The 16471-nt window shown below is 35.6% G+C and overlaps 1 protein-coding gene across 1 annotated transcript in view; it reads right to left on the reverse strand.

The window, feature by feature from the left end:
* LOC122815179 overlaps window positions 1–15357 on the reverse strand; it is a 1312396-nt gene extending 1297039 nt beyond the window's left edge. Inside the window, exon 1 of the mRNA XM_044087461.1 lies at window positions 15278–15357. The gene's annotated coding sequence lies outside the window, so the exon portion shown is untranslated. The remainder of the gene's footprint in view (window positions 1–15277) is intronic.
* Window positions 15358–16471: the final 1114 nt, after the last annotated feature.

The raw sequence follows: 16471 nt of genomic DNA on the forward strand, positions 1-16471 counted from the left end.
TCTACTGATTTAATTCAACGATTATGTTAGGTGCTATACATGTGTTTCAGTTCTTTAATATATTTCATCCTCTGTGTTACTTTGATTCCTATGTGTGTCTGCTTTTAATGGCTGTTGAATTGTTTGTACTTTAAAGTGATGCGGCAAAAAGCTTTTTGTTCGGTGTAACACAGACGTAAGAGATAGTTTCTGGTCACTGGCATTGTTAAGCAACACATCCACCTATTCCTTTATTCAGGTGTAGGTATACAAGTTTTAAAACTGCTCAAGCAGTGATGGTCTCCACTATATTTCCATATTGTCCATGATTATTTTTCATGTACTTGGAATATAAGTGCTATAATAAGATTGTATATTTTTTCTACTAACATATTTTCACAGGGTAATGACACACAATTAGATTATGATATAATTACATACTTTATAGGACTATGGCATTGCAACCACATTTGTAATAGTTATTATCTGTAGTTATAATACTGTGTTATGAAAACATTTGGTAAATTTTTGTGTAGAATGTTTATTACTTTTGGTTGTGGTTTTAGTTGATGTCATTTGTGTAGGGCAATATCAGCCTTCTGCCTTCTTGTTGGTTTTGAATTGTTTATGTGAAAGGGATGTTATAAGGTTATTGGCACAGTGCAGATGTCTGAAGTAGTTTTGTACTTGCAGTGTTAATAGATTCCACATACAGGAGAATTAATGCCCTTTGCAGATAGGAGCAGTTGTAGGTTTGCTATGGAAGTGTAGACCAATCCCATTGATTTAATCCACAATATAGACAGCAGGAGTTCCAGTTCTGCTGGTTATGGAAGAATACACCAGTCTGCAGGAGAGTTTATAATCTTTACAGACTGAAACATTGGACCAGTGAAGGCAAGTGATCTCATGGCCTATAGGTTTCCTAACCTTATGCATATTTAAGCAGACATACTTCAAAATCCTTGTCACCAATTTCAAGCATGTAACAGTACTGATCTCCCAAATTGAGCAAGGCTATACATAATAACCATGGTGATGAGACAGAATGCTGTGAGCGTAGGTTTACTAATTAATTTTGCAGGCAAAATTATACTTTTACAATTGCCTTGGTATGCATACAAAGAAACTTTGTAATCTAGACCCAGGATTCCTTTGGTTTGGGTAAGTGAAGATGTCTGGAATAAAAGTTTTTAGATATATCTTGACTGAGGGTTTGACTTTGAGAAGGCTAGTTGTGGTAGTTATGGGAATGAATGGTGGACCCTTGCCTCTTCACTTGCCATGTCAGTGTGTTCAACTTGCTACTATAATGTGACACCCCTGATTACAAATAACATACTGATTTAGTAAACTGCTAACAAAGTCATGCAATATGGTTATTTTTCTGCCTCATAGGTTTGGGTTAATGCAATGCTGGCCAGTTTGACAAGGTTTGAATTGTTTATCATTAGTATTTTTATTTTTGCTTTTTAAAGATAATTTCATTTTTATCACCCAACAATTGTGAGAAAATGCACAAACATAGACAAATTTGTATCTGAATTATGGTGGCCACCGTGTATGCATTCTGCCAGTCATTTGTTTCGTTTTTTTTTCACAAGAAATTGTTTATGTTTTTAGAAGTATAGGACTGGGCTAGACTAAAGGTGTGTTGAATTTGTATAATACATGTATTGGTGTAAATAAAATGAACAATATTTAAAATAATTTACAAAGTAAGGTTCAATTCACACAAATCTGGTCAGTTTTTGTGAGTGGGTCAATAGAGCTTTGGGTAAAGGACTTCTGGTGGATGTTGCATTCTGAGTTTTCAGTATAATTGTTGACTAAATACTAAACAAGAGGTGGATTAGCAGATTAAAAAGATAAAGGCATGAGGGTACAATGACAGAGTGAGTTAAGAATTAGTTGCTGGGATGTCTGAAAGGGTGAAAAACTGTGGTTAGCAGTGATCTACAATGGCCAGTTCTGTAGCCTGTTTTTATTTAATATATTCCTTTCCAAATATTTTGTGAGATTTGTGTTATAATATTAATACATTTGATAATTTAAGACAAGTGTGGTCATCTTATATGTGAAAGTTATTCAACGGAGCAAGTCAAAGAAACTAGAGAGGTGGGCTGATAGGTGGCTGACATTTTTTGCCAATAACCGTAAGCAGATATAAGTTATTTGCTTCACCTGATTGCTACATATAGTTCTGGAAACCTTAAAACAACAAAGAAGTAAAGTTAGTAGAGGGATCACACTGAATAATTACAACATTTTTCACAGATCTACAGGAATTAATTTATGTGAAGAGACCACATCCTCTAACTTAAAATGTTATCATTAGTAGAAACAAGAAACAGGAGTATAATGTGGACTTTTATGCTTATCAAAAATTGTGTTAATAAAGAAAAGCTGAAAGGGAAAAAGGGAATAATTAACATTCAAATGGGGAAGTTTTCAAGGGGGATATTTGGCAGTATTTTTATGGGTAGGATAGCTGAAGATGATCCATGGAATTCTTTAAAAAGATCAGTTGTAGAATGAGATTCAGTGGGTGGATTTCAAACAGAGTTGTGACATTTTTTGACAAATGGTACAGAGTAGTTAAAGGGAAGTCTAGCGTGATAGGCTAGTAGCTTTTCTGAGTATGTTGTGAGACTGTCGTATTTGTTAGCAGGGTAACATAGTTACTAGAATTTGTACTCTCTACCTGATTATTTTTGTTACTCGAGTCTGTCTCTTTTTCAATGCACAGACAATGGAATACTACACTCACTTCATGGTCATGTGGATACATGTAATCACGGAGCTAATCTTTGTTGATGTGACCATTTGGTCAAGTGCACATCTAAAATAATAAATGCATTTACTGAGCAGGTCTCTGTTAACATAGCCATGTGGATAAGGGCACACCCAAATCTGTAAATATTCTGAATATGCAGGAATCTGTTAGCATTGCCATCTGGAGAAGTGCACACCCAAACCTGTAAGTGTATTTGCCATGCAGGTCTCTGTTAACATGGCTACATGGATAAGTGCATAGCCAATCCTGTAAATATACTCTGACATGCAAGACTCTGTTAACATGGCCATGTGGCTAAGTGCATACCCAGACCTGTATATATACTCAACGTGCAGATCTCTGTTACTGAAGCCATGTGAATAAGTGCACATCTAAAACAGTAAATACACTCACTGAGCAGGTGTCTGTTAATATAAGCATGTGTATAAATGTACATCCAGAAAAGTGAATGCAATCACTGAGCATGTTTCTGGTGACATCTGACAGTATAAATAATACAAGTCCACATCAGTTGCCAGAATTAGGTTAAACTATGCCATGGTGTGTGATGGCAAAATCTGTTAACTTGCTGAGATATGACAAAATGAAGCATATCTGTCTGTTAGAAAAATGTTAACATGTCTGTGAAAGATATTTTGTAAATATGAATTTACATAAAGTAAATAGTGATGAGGATGTACTAGAAAATGTGAAATGTGGAGACAAAGAGGCAGTGAATGGAAGAGGTCCCACTTTTCCTCCATGGGATGGAAAGCAAAGTTGTTTCACTGCACTGTTCCAATGTTTCAAAGTCAGGCCTTATGTGAAAAAAGCTAGGAGTAAGATGTGGGAGATTTGCCTACAAGGTTAGAATATGAGGATGCACAGAAACTATGGAAGATGATGACAGAAGTACAAGGAATATGTATGGAAAGCAAGTGGTAGGAAAATCCGAGTGGTTTAAGTCTGGGGAGGAGAACAAAGATGAGAAATAGAGTCCAGATATGAGAACAGACATGACAACAAAGGTAAGGAATATGGTAAATAGGTATTTGCTGACTGGAGGAGAGAAGTTGTAGAACAGAATGTAAAAATGCAACGCTTAAAATGGTACCGGATGATCAGGAGGTGAATGATGTTTGGGAAAAAATGGACAGAGCCTTAGAGAACTGGAAGAGGTGGTTGGAGATAAAGCAAGCAGAAGGGAGAAAGATGTGCAAGTCAGGGGCAGAGTGATAGTGATTTGTCACTTTAGCAAGTGGGTTGTTAATGCTTTGCCTCATTAACACAGTGGAATATCTGATGACACTAAGGGGTGGGTTGGTTATTAGGCTGGTATGGTTTCCATACAACCCAGTTTGCATTGCAGATGTCATGTATTGCTATATTTAAGTTTTAGCGATGTTTGAGGTGAATTAAGAAGGCACCACAATTATTTTATTGTTTGTTAGTTACCTTGTTGTTCAACTAATCTATTTATGTTTCTGGTGTATATTTAAAAGAAATAATGGTGTTTAAATAAAAAAAAATATGAAAAAAGAGTGAATGGATTAAATCTCTAAATTGCAGGCTCATACAGCTATAAAACAGGTGATGCATGATCACTTTTCTAAGCCTGGAATGTTCTGGCAAGAAAATAATTATTAGATCTCACTCCGAAGCAGAGGGTACTGGAATTTAAAGCAGAAGGTGAACTGACTGATACACATACTTAAAACTTAGATCTGCCATAGATCTGCCAAACTATAAATGTATTTTTATATTGTTCACAGTATTGACGTGTTTTAAAATTGATATGAAGCATTCATACATGTCAGTATGCAATATTTTATATATTTATATTGTATTTATTTATTTACACATTTATATTTTTATTATATAAATATTTATCACTTATCTATTTGATAATTATTAACTAAATATGTTTAAGCTTGGATGTAATTAGATTATATTTTTAATCATTCCCTCACTAACATTTTCATTTTAGTTTGTTTAGGCAAACAGCTTATACAATATATACATAGTTTTTATGAACAGTATGCCTTTAATATTTTTAATTAGCTCATTAATCTATTAAGGGATTTGCATATATAAATGGTGAAGGTGGATTTTTTATATTGTTTCTGAAGAAGTCTGGAGGATACTCGGATGAAAATGCTCTGTGTATGTTCAGCATTAAAAACTTGTAAATAAAGCTGTGTTTCAACATTCTACTGGTGTCCTACGTGGAGCTCTTCAACCATTCAGTTTTTTTTTTTTGGTTTATTGGTTCATTTTACTGGATTGGCTCTGTTTTTGTGGTTTTCGTTTCTTATATGGGGCCTGTTGAGGAGTTAAATTCACCCTTGCAAAGCCCCAATGATCTTCGGGGCCAGGAAATGGGTGAACTACGTAGGATTTCGAGTCAGCTATCTCAGCTGATGGAGGTCTTGACTCCCATTGGTCAGAGAGTTGCTGTACTTTTAACGAATGCAAGTATGCCTGGGAACCAGGAAGACTTCAGGTGCTGTGAACGCCAAATAGACGCTGCAGCCGTTAATAATGGCACAGGACAGGTAGAGCAGTCCTGGAATAGTACGCCGTTGGGTTTACGGCAAAATGAAGAGGCAGTGGAGGAATCTGAACAAGGGAATGAAGTAACCATTGAGGCTGCTAATCCAATTCAGCAGGAACTTAATGAATGGCTGTAGCAGAAGCTTATTTTCCAAAAAGAACACCGCAACAGGCCAATGCTGGAAACACGGACACATATAGAGTAAGCCTTAATAAATTGCAAGAGGCTTTGACAAAATACAAGACTTTAAATATTGAAAATGCTTATTTGGCAGAATGTATAAGGCAGGGGATAGTGCCTAAGGGATTAAGGGTTTATAAATACACGAGCAATGTTTTAGTAGGATCTGATTTTTATAAAGAGTTAATTATGATTTTTGATAGATGTGGTTTATAGATTTTAAAGGCTATGATCCGTAATAATGAACGAGAGATGAAGGTTTTGCAAGAACATATTGATGTACTTAATGTATGTATTAAGAATGGCCTATTATTTGATGTGCAGAATGAACAGGACAAGTATTTTAATATCAGAACTGCTATAGATAAAACGTTTGAGGATATTTTGGACAGGAAGTGTAAAAAGTTAGATCGTGACTTGAAAGAGTATGGGGAAGGCAAACAATATCCATTGCCTAGGTCCCAGCTCAACAATTCACACATTGGAAGAACATATTCACAAGTTTTACAGGAGCCTGAACAATTAGGACAGAATAGTAATGAATCAGTTATTTCTAATAGAATGGAAATGTATAATAACAATGACCATAATGGTTATATATCCCCACGTAGATCAGAAAGACTTAGGCAGAAAAACAATAACAATAACCATTTTTTTCAAAGCCGCCCCTCCAACAGAGGGGAGGGGGCAAGAGGGGGATATACAGGTAGGAACCCAAGTTACTAATGAAGCTTGTTTTCAAAATTGTTCACACATTTTAAGTTGGCAAGGATTCCATATATTTAACTACAGTTCCCTTGAGGTGACACAAGAATTTTTTAGTTTGTTCATGAAGGAGTTTAAATATATTCCCATGAAAAAAGGCAACTTGTCACACACTATCATTGACATTAAATTGTTCATTAGAAAAATAAATTTGGAACAATTCTTTAATGGGAATGCTATAACAACCCCCAATGTTATGGTACCCAGGAAAAGTAGTTTGTTTAACCTGCAATTACAGCCACAGTTAAAAAACATGGAAAATGTATTAGAAAATGAAATCAGAAATTTATATAAAAATCAGGAAAAAAAAACATTAGAAACAACTTAACTATGGAAGAGTGTACTTTATTGAATCAGTTATGCTCTAATCCTAAAGTACATGTAATGGAACCGGACAAGGGAGGGCTTATTTGATCAAGGGGTGATTGATTTCCAGACATATTCATATTTACAAAATAATTCACCCAGAGGTCCTTCAATATTTGGTATACCCAAGGTCCATAAGGATGTGGATGACCCCCCATTTAGACCTGTCATAGCCTCAGAGGGTTCCAAGATAGCACCCATAGCAAAATGTTTAAACTGGAAACTTAAAGACATACGTCATCCACACATCCTAAAGGACTCTTCGGATTTTCTTGCTAGAATACAGCCAGAACACAGTGTGGATGGGCTTGCATTTTTATGTATTGATATTGTGGATTTGTTTTCAGCCATTCCACACGATACAGGATTGTTGTGGCTTGAGGAAGCATTAAGAATGTGGGCAAATATTTCCAAAAATGATATTTTTCTTTGTTTAGAATTAGCAGATTTAGTTTTAAGAAACAATTTCCTATTTTTTGAAGGGGAATTCTACCGGCAGGAACAAGGGGTTGCTATGGGGGCCAGTTGTGCCCCCACTTATGCAGATATTATTCTGTCAGTTTGGGAGAATAAATTCATACATACATGTTCTTATGCACAATGTTGGAATTTATATACCCGATATTTGGACGACATTTGCATTTTTTGGGTAGCAGATATGATTAAATTGGAGGAATGTTTGAATTACTTGTCCCAAACTACAGATTTCCTCCAGTTCACACACCAGGTAACAACAGGGAAATGTAATTACCTGAACATGACAATACAAAACACTGGAAATGGGTTTAGGTCAGTTGTCTACAGGAAACCTACATTTTCAAATACTTATATTAGTTATGGCAGTGCACACCCTTCATTCCAGAAAAAAAGCATTATTAAAGGACAGTATGTCTTGTGTAAGTCATATGACATCTAATGATCAAGACCTCCAGAATGAATGTATGGTGTTACAAAATATGTTTAAGGACAGGGGTTATCCAATCGACCTTATAGATAGCGTACAGACAGAAGTAATGCAAGGAGAAAGGAAAAATATACACCAGTTTTAGGTACAGGTTTATCTATACACATATCAGGCCCAACACGAAACATCATTCACGAATATTTTAGTAGGGCCTTTGTTACTAATTTTAGTGGGACTGCATACCAGATTAAATCCATCCTAGAAAGAGAATGGAAACAATTTTCCGAGTTTACAGATTTGGAAGTGTTTAAAAATAAGCCCCTCAAGGTGGTGTTCAAGAAAGGACAAAACATCAACAATTTACTGGAATATGCAGCCAATTCACAGGTGTTTACACATAAAAGAAGAGGGACTTTTAAGTGTGGAGCCTGTAACCAATGTAAATATATATTACAGGGCGAAGAATTATATAAAAAAGCTAGGAACAAGACAATTTTTAATAACAATTATTCCAACTGTAATTCACAAGGTTTGTTATATGTGGTTACATGCGGATCTTGCGATGCCTTCTATGTTGGTAAAACTGAGTGACATCTGAAACGTAGAATTTATGAGCACTTAAATGATGTTAAAAAGAAAAATAATACTAATGCCCTGTACAGACACACACTAGAATGCAATAATGCTCACGTCTTTTTTTCTGTCATTGAAATGGTCCCAGAATAAACAAAAGGCGGTCCCTGGCAAACTAAATTAGAGTTTAGAGAAACCTTTTGTCAGATTACATTGGAAGCCAATAGATTCCCAGGGTTAAATGATTATATCTCAATTTTACCCCTCTTAAAACTTAGATCTGCCAAACTATAAATGTATTTTTATATTGTTCACAGTATTGACGTGTTTTAGAGTTGATATGAAGCATTCATACATTTCATTATGCAATATTTTATATATTTATATTGTATTTATTTATTTATGCATTTATATTTTTATTATATAAATATTTATCACTTATCTATTTGATCATTATTAACTAAACATGTTTCAGCTTCGATGTAATTAGATTATATTTTTAATCATTCCCTCACTAACATTTTCATTTTTAGTTTGTTTAGGCAAACAGTTTATACAATATGTACATAGTTTTTATGAACAGTATGCCTTTAATATTTTTAATTAGCTCATTAATCTATTAAGGGATTTGTATAAATAAATGGTAAAGATGGATGTTTTTCTATTGTTTCTGAAGAAGTCTGGGGGATACTCGGACAAAAACGCTCTGTGTATGTTTAACATTAAAAACTTGTAAATAAAGCTGTGTTTCAACATTCTAATGGTGTCCTACATGGAGCTCTTCAACCATTCAGTTTTTTTTTGGTTTATTGGTTCGCTTTACTGGATTGGCTCTGTTTTTGTGGGTTTCGTTACATGCATATAAATATATTGCATATCAGTTTTTTTCATATGCTGTTTGTGTCTGATGTTTGAAAGTAGGACAACTTGGTGTATATATATATATATATATATATATATATATATATATATATATATATATATATATATATATATGGATTCACTTGAGAACCTCAAAAAACTGAAATACCGAATTTCAGTTTTCCGAAATCCAAATCCCAAAACCTTACAAGCCCGAAACACAACAAGAGCAAAGCTTAAAATCCCGAACATACACTACAAACACAACACACACATACACATACATACACTCTCCCACCACAATCAAACATACAGTCCTAAAATACAACTAAGCAGGGGTGCAAGCCCCCTTGCACCCACCATGTGTGGTGCTGTGCCCCCCACACACCCCAACTTATATATTCTAACTCTGAGACCGCACAATCACAAATCACAAAAACAAAAATGAGCACTGTGGCAAAGTGAAGCAAACAGCAAGAATAGGTAAACCAAAAGTAAATCGTGCTCCACAACGTTCGAAAACAATTTATTATAAAACAAAGCTTTCGGACTAAAAAAGTCCTTCCTCAGTGTTGTAAAAACATGTATAAGCACAATAGTCATCTTATACCAATTTTAAAAAACATCACATGACACAACCTATCCTATAGAAAAAAATAATACAATTATTCAGTCATTACTATCTAATCATCTGCTGCTTATATTTCAATATTGGTTTTAAACTAACTTGTTTATTTATACCAGGAGGTTTGTCTGCCTGCATGCGGACAATCCATTCATACTCTTTAGTGTCTAACTTGTTTACAACATCACCTCACCTAATATTCAAAGTTAACCTATCAATAACTCTAAAAACAAACTGATGCGAAACACCAGACATCTTTAAATGTTCCTCGTGTAGTGCTATTTGTAGGACTACTGAGTTTATACACCCAAATGACAATAGGAAGTTTATATTTGATTGTGCAGCTACATGCAATACTTGCCATATAGTATATTTAGCTACCTGTCTGGAATGTGAAGCATTTTATGTAGGTGAATCTATGAGAAGACTACGAGATAGGATTAATGAGCATCGTTCTGATATTCGACGGATGATACAGACTAACTCTTTGGCTAAACATTTAAAGATGTCTGGTGTTTCGCATCAGTTTGTTTTTAGAGTTATTGATAGGTTAACTTTGAATATTAGCAAGGTGATGTTGTAAACAAGTTAGACACTAAAGAGTATGAATGGATCGTCCGCATGCAGGCAGTTAGTTTAAAACCAATACTGAAATTTAAGCAGCAGATGATTAGATAGTAATGACTGAATGATTGTATTACTTTTTTCTATAGGATAGGTTGTGTCATGTGATGTTTTTAAAATTGATGTAAGATGACTATTGTGCTTATACATGTTTTTACAACACATTGGGAAGGGCTTTTTTAGTCCAAAAGCTTTGTTTTAAAATAAATTGTTTTCGAACGTTGTGGAGCACGCTTTTACTTTTGGTTTACCGCACAATCACACACACAAAGGTAACTCACACCCACACATTTTACATCCCCTTGTACATCACAACCAAAACACGCACTAACATACACTACAGTCCATAACCTACACATTCATACAGTCTTACCTGCAGTTACATCCATTCATACACCGCAACACCAGAAGCTCCGAACTTCAGGATTTCAAATTTCACGCTTCTGGTGCTTCGCAATTTCAAGCTTTCGGGCTTAGAATTTCGGAAAACTGACATTCGGTATTTCAGTTTTTCAAGATTCTAAAGGGAACCCATATATATACATATATATATATATATATATATATATAGTTCCATACACTACATCGAATTTTCACTAATTCAAAATAGTGCATGGAATGTTCACTGCAGTGAAAGTGCACTTAATCGAAAGTGCACTTAAGCAAAGTTCAGTACAACGAACGAGTGTTGTACTGAACTTCCATGCAGTTCTTACGGACCTTAGGGTTAGGGTACGGGTCATAGTAAGGGGATAGCCCACTTACTATGACCCGTTCCCTAACCCTAAGGTCCGTGATGACTGCAGCGCAGTGAAGGACATAGCAATGTCCTCCACTGTGGTGCAATAGTCACGAACCTTAGGGTTAGGGCATGGGTTAGCAGGGGATGGCTTTACTAGCTGTCCCCTTACCCTAACCCGTGCCCTAACCCTAAGTTCCGTGACTGTTGCACCATAGTGGAGGACATAGCTTGTTTTATGTCCTCCACTGTGCTGTGGTGTTTTCGTGAAGTGCATTTACACAAAAGTTCACTTTCGTTAAAGTGAACTTTCGCAGAAGTGAGGCTTCCTATTACAAGTTTGAAGTAGTGAACTTTCATTCTTGTAGTAGGAATCCATATATATATATATATATATATATATATATATATATATATATATATATATAGCATATCACTTCAACTTTATACCTATGCCTTGGATTTTGTTTGGTGTTGTCTTCTGTCTTTGTATGGTTGCCTTTGGCTCAAGTCACAACTAAAAGGATCCTTAGACCACTTCCCCTAACCAGTTGACAAGTTCAAAGCAAAACAAAAATGATGGTCCCTACAAGTCAACCCTCACACTGGTGATAGGGAACGAATTGGACAATTGACCAGGAGGTGGCTGATGACTGACAGGACAACCAGAAACAGTAGAAAAATCATCTTTGACTTCTTTCATGGTAGAACTTCAATATACTACAAGGATGACCATCTGTCATTGTCAGTCTGTCACACACAGAAACACACACACAAAGACACACACGCACACACACACGCACATGCACATGCACACACACACACACACACACACACACACACACACACACACACAGACACACACACACACACACGGGCAACACACATACCACTGACATGCAGAATGGGAACTCCCACTCACACAAACATACATAGACATGCTACTTACGGACTGCCATGGTGATGCTAGGAACAAGATAGAAAACCTTGAGCTATCCACTACAGATAAAAAAAAATTGTTACAGCTTTCTGAAAAATAGGTACATTTTTTGCAAAACGTATTGATAATGCACAAGATGCGTTTAAATGTACAACATCAAAAGTAAGAAGACAGAATTTCTTTTTGTTTTGCATTCTCTTAAGCCCTAATAAATTACCAACCCTTTCATACTTCTCCCGCACATCCCACACAGACAGCTGTATCTAGAAACACAATGCATTCAAACAGCTTGTGAACCACACTCATCTGTTACTGTAACATTGCATCTCACCTAATTCTTACAAACTCAATTTTCATACATCTCCTTGGAATAGAGGTGTGATGTAAGAGCAAAGTTATATTGAAGTACACATGGTTTGTGGGTTTTTTTACATTTTCATTTATATGTCTGTACTGAGTCTTTTTGAATTTTCATTTCCAGTGTGTCAGAGGTTACGTGAGGTCATGTGCAATGCAATGGGAGTAAGGCAAGTAATGATTTTGGGAGTGGGGAAGACAGAGTAAGGCATTAATTTCCTGCTTTGGATACTAATGAATATACTTTAATGGCAGAATTAACAAACATTTTTGCAGATAATTCTAGTTCAGCATCAAACACAATGCTGTTATGGATAATGTTTATTCTGAAGTTAATATTACACTATAGATCTGCACTTCAGTTTCTTATGGTCATAAATCTTATCAGCAGAAAATATACTGCATACTTTTAGATAGTGGTACAGAGCAAAACAGATGCTCAAATTTTTCCAAGCAAGAACAGAAATGTGGAAATTATTGACTGTTTATTTATTTGTTAAGTAGTTAAGCCCAGGAGAAACTGGTGTCCATTTGCAGGGGTAGCCCACAAACACTCTCTGTGTAATTGACTTGCTCAGGAGGCACAGAGTAGGCAAATGAAGGTGTACAGAATCAGAGGAAGCCATCACTGACCACTCAAGGAGCCTTCATCTTCTGGCTAACTGCCAGACTGTTAAACTGATCTTTCTAAAACAAGTTTTGATATGATTGCAGTCGCTTTTACTTCATTTATGTTGTTCATTCCGAAACGTCATATGGCGCAGATATGACTTTGAAGAAATCAGCAGGCTTTACAGAACTTACTATGGAAACCACTTTGAAAATCCAGAACAATTAAAAATGAAGGATTAGAGCTTGAATGTATCATTTATATTCATAGAAAATTTTAATGCATCTACTGCATCTCGATTTTTAATGTAAGATGTTTGATTTTGTTGTTCATTTTTTTTTGTAAACTCACTAAAATCCGTAATGAAGTTCAAGGGAACAGAGAATATTACTAGTATTTACCTTTTGAGGTTTTATAAATTACCCAGAAGAGTAGTAGTAATTATTAACATCCACATATAAACTATGTCAGTTAAGAGTCTGTCTTCAGGACTGTGTGCATCACTGCTACAAATTCTTTTTTTCTTTTGAATCTCGCTACAAGCTGTGTGAAAACTTTACTAGAACATTGCACCTGGTGGAATTTGCTAGACTTTATACTGATTTGACAGTGGTGCATTGAACAATGTAAAAACCTTCCAGAAACAGTAAGAACATAACAAAAACTATGTACCATCACCATGTGAGAAACCTTCACAGACAGATTTTACAGTAACCTGACAAGCAGAAGAATTTTGCATTTTTCATCAGAATTTTTTTTCCATAACACATCTCTGAAATGGTATTCAATAAAGGCTGCAAATCTGATATTTTTGTTGAGCCGTGAAATATGCATATCTGTAAGTTTAAACTGATCCCATCCTCACTGACTGTGAGTCCCGGTCTTGGTCATGTTCTCGTCACTTCATTGTTTTATGTCTCCTAAGCATATGGTTTACCAAAAGTCGTACACCATAGCTTTCAGTCTTTACTCATCAATCAGAGACAAAGCCAAACATAAGGCTCAAAATCAGGGACTTAAAATTAATATAAAAATATAAATAATGCTTTAATGCCAAATGTTAACAGATCAATAGATTTTGCATCAACGTATATGTTTTGAAGAATTAGAAATATGAAACTCTAATGTCTGGTATTATTGACTGAGTTGAATCTTCTATGATTTACCTAAAAATCTCAAATTTTACAAGGGGCGGGGCAAAAATATGAGACAAAATCAGGGAGATTCTGCAAAATCAGGGACAGCTGAGAGGTATGCCATTCACTTATTTTCTCTTCCAGGCTATATTATTCACTGCCCCACCTCTGAGTAGTTTTGATCTGACTCAAACACATTCCTTACCTTGGATAACTCTATGATATTAGATTCCACATTTGAGTAATTCTGAAAACTGTGTATTATCAATTCCTGAGTATATTCTTTCTTCCAATAACAGCAATCTCTCACACAAAAATGTTGCAGAGAAACATTTGTATGAGCTGCCTTTGATGATCATCACTCAAAAACTGCAGACTTTCAAAAATAAATGAAAATAAATTATAATAAAACGCAAAAGTGCTGTCACATAAGGTAAGCTATAATCTTGCACAAAATAGCTACACAGAAACACAAGTATGAGTGGTCAGAGAGGGACCAAAACAGTATAAAAGGCTGATGATATACAATGAATTATAGTGCAGTTGCATAAGGTACTTGTTTTGTGAATTTTTCGTTTCATAATTCATTAAATTGCATGTAAAACTGCACATTGTACAGTATTTTTGGGAACCACAATATCAGAGATAAAAGAAAAATGTCATTCAAACAGCATACCTCATGGTATAGCTACAATATACCTTCTCAGTGTCCCTTAAGCCCTCAATCCTGTCATTAAACAAACTGTTATGATGACCAGAAGTTTACCAAATCCATGCTAAGAACATAAGTTCAGTCCGATGGTAGACGCATCTCAGGAAGGGAGAAATAAATTCCCAGCAGATTTATCACATCTGTAGAAGTGAAAGCTGTCAGTCTTGACAGATGACTATTACCTGGCAGATGGTTCATTTTAGTATGGACTGGTGGACACCTGGAAAATAAACCAGCGCTGAGAACAGTTTGGGTGCTTGCATGCATGCATGCCTGTATGTTAGTCATCTGTCCTGCTATAGGAAAGCTGGAAATTACAAAAAATATTTTTGCTGTTGGTGATGACCTTATCCTCAAAATATATAAATATCATACTCTCTTCTTCAAGTAAATATAGATACAACAGCTTCCACTCATGCAATGCAAACATAAAAGGAAAAAAAGTACTGCAGGCAGAAAGGCAGAAAAAAAATACCAAGATACGATAAAGACTTGTGTTTCTCTGCTAAAGAGTATCAGAGCACAACTTGCATATTAATTTGCTTAGATGGCTTTTACTTGTCATGACTTATTTACCTTTAAGAATTCCTTATCGCTTTTCCTGTGCTTTCCTTGTATTTCTAAGAAAGATATTTTACTTAATAATCAGTCTTCACTCAGTTGTCTAAACAAAACTGTCACCCAGGTGACACTGCCTGACTTCCTGATTGTATATGGCTCGCCTTATTCCAACTGCCTGCATTGAAGTAACCTGTTGTATTTGTTCTTTCTTCCTGTATGTTCTTAGGCATAACACAGCAACCGCTAATCATTTACCATCGCAGGCTGTACTGAATGCATCTGAGATACCCATAGGAAACTTGAAAACTAAATACATCTCTTCTCACCATATGGCCATGAGTTAATTTTACAACATGGAAATCGAAAGGTCAGAATGCAAACCAGTGTAGTATAGACTGGGAATATTCCTTAACAACCATTTGAATGTCCCATCGCTCTGAACAAATCATCGAATGTCTTCTGTAGCAGTTAACAAATGTTATTTTATTCATTTACATGCTGCTACACGAAACTGATTTGCTTATAAACATATACATGTGAAAGTATCTTCATCTTGATAGTCGTGTAATTACACTGAAGATGCACTTCTTACTTTCATATATGATTCACTTTACAAACAGGATGATGACAGGCAAAAAGATTTAACAGGAATACTGCAAAAAGGTATCAGTGCCATACAATGAAACAAATCACTTACAATGCAATGTCTGAAAATGATAAATTTTCACAGAACTTTTGACTCTTAACGGGTCTACTTCTTTTGACCTAACTTTCATTTGCCTGACACTCATTTGCCTGAGACCAAATGACTGAAATTTCATTTGCCTGACACTTCATTTGCCTGACACTTCATTTGCCTGACAAGTATTATTAGCAAGAAAATGGAATATGCCCCCTTCCCCACTGCAGTGCGACCCTGGAGTTAGAATATATAGTTAGGGGGGGTGTGGGGGGCAAAGCCCCCCACTTACTTTTCTGTTACTAAGCAATATTACATCAAAAGTTAACAATATCATATGAAATGAAGTGTGAGGCTTTGACCCCCACACCCCCCTAACTATATATTCTAACTCCAGGATCGCACTGCAGTGGGGAAGGGGGCATATTCCATTTTCTTGCTAATAATACTTGTCGGGCAAATGAAGTGTCAGGCAAATGAAATTTCAGTCAAATGGGGTCAGGCAAATGAGTGCCAGGCAAATGAAAGTT

This window comes from Protopterus annectens, chromosome 11.part0 (assembly GCF_019279795.1).
Source record: "Protopterus annectens isolate FY-2018-M chromosome 11.part0, PAN1.0, whole genome shotgun sequence".
Lineage (NCBI taxonomy): Eukaryota > Metazoa > Chordata > Ceratodontiformes > Protopteridae > Protopterus > Protopterus annectens.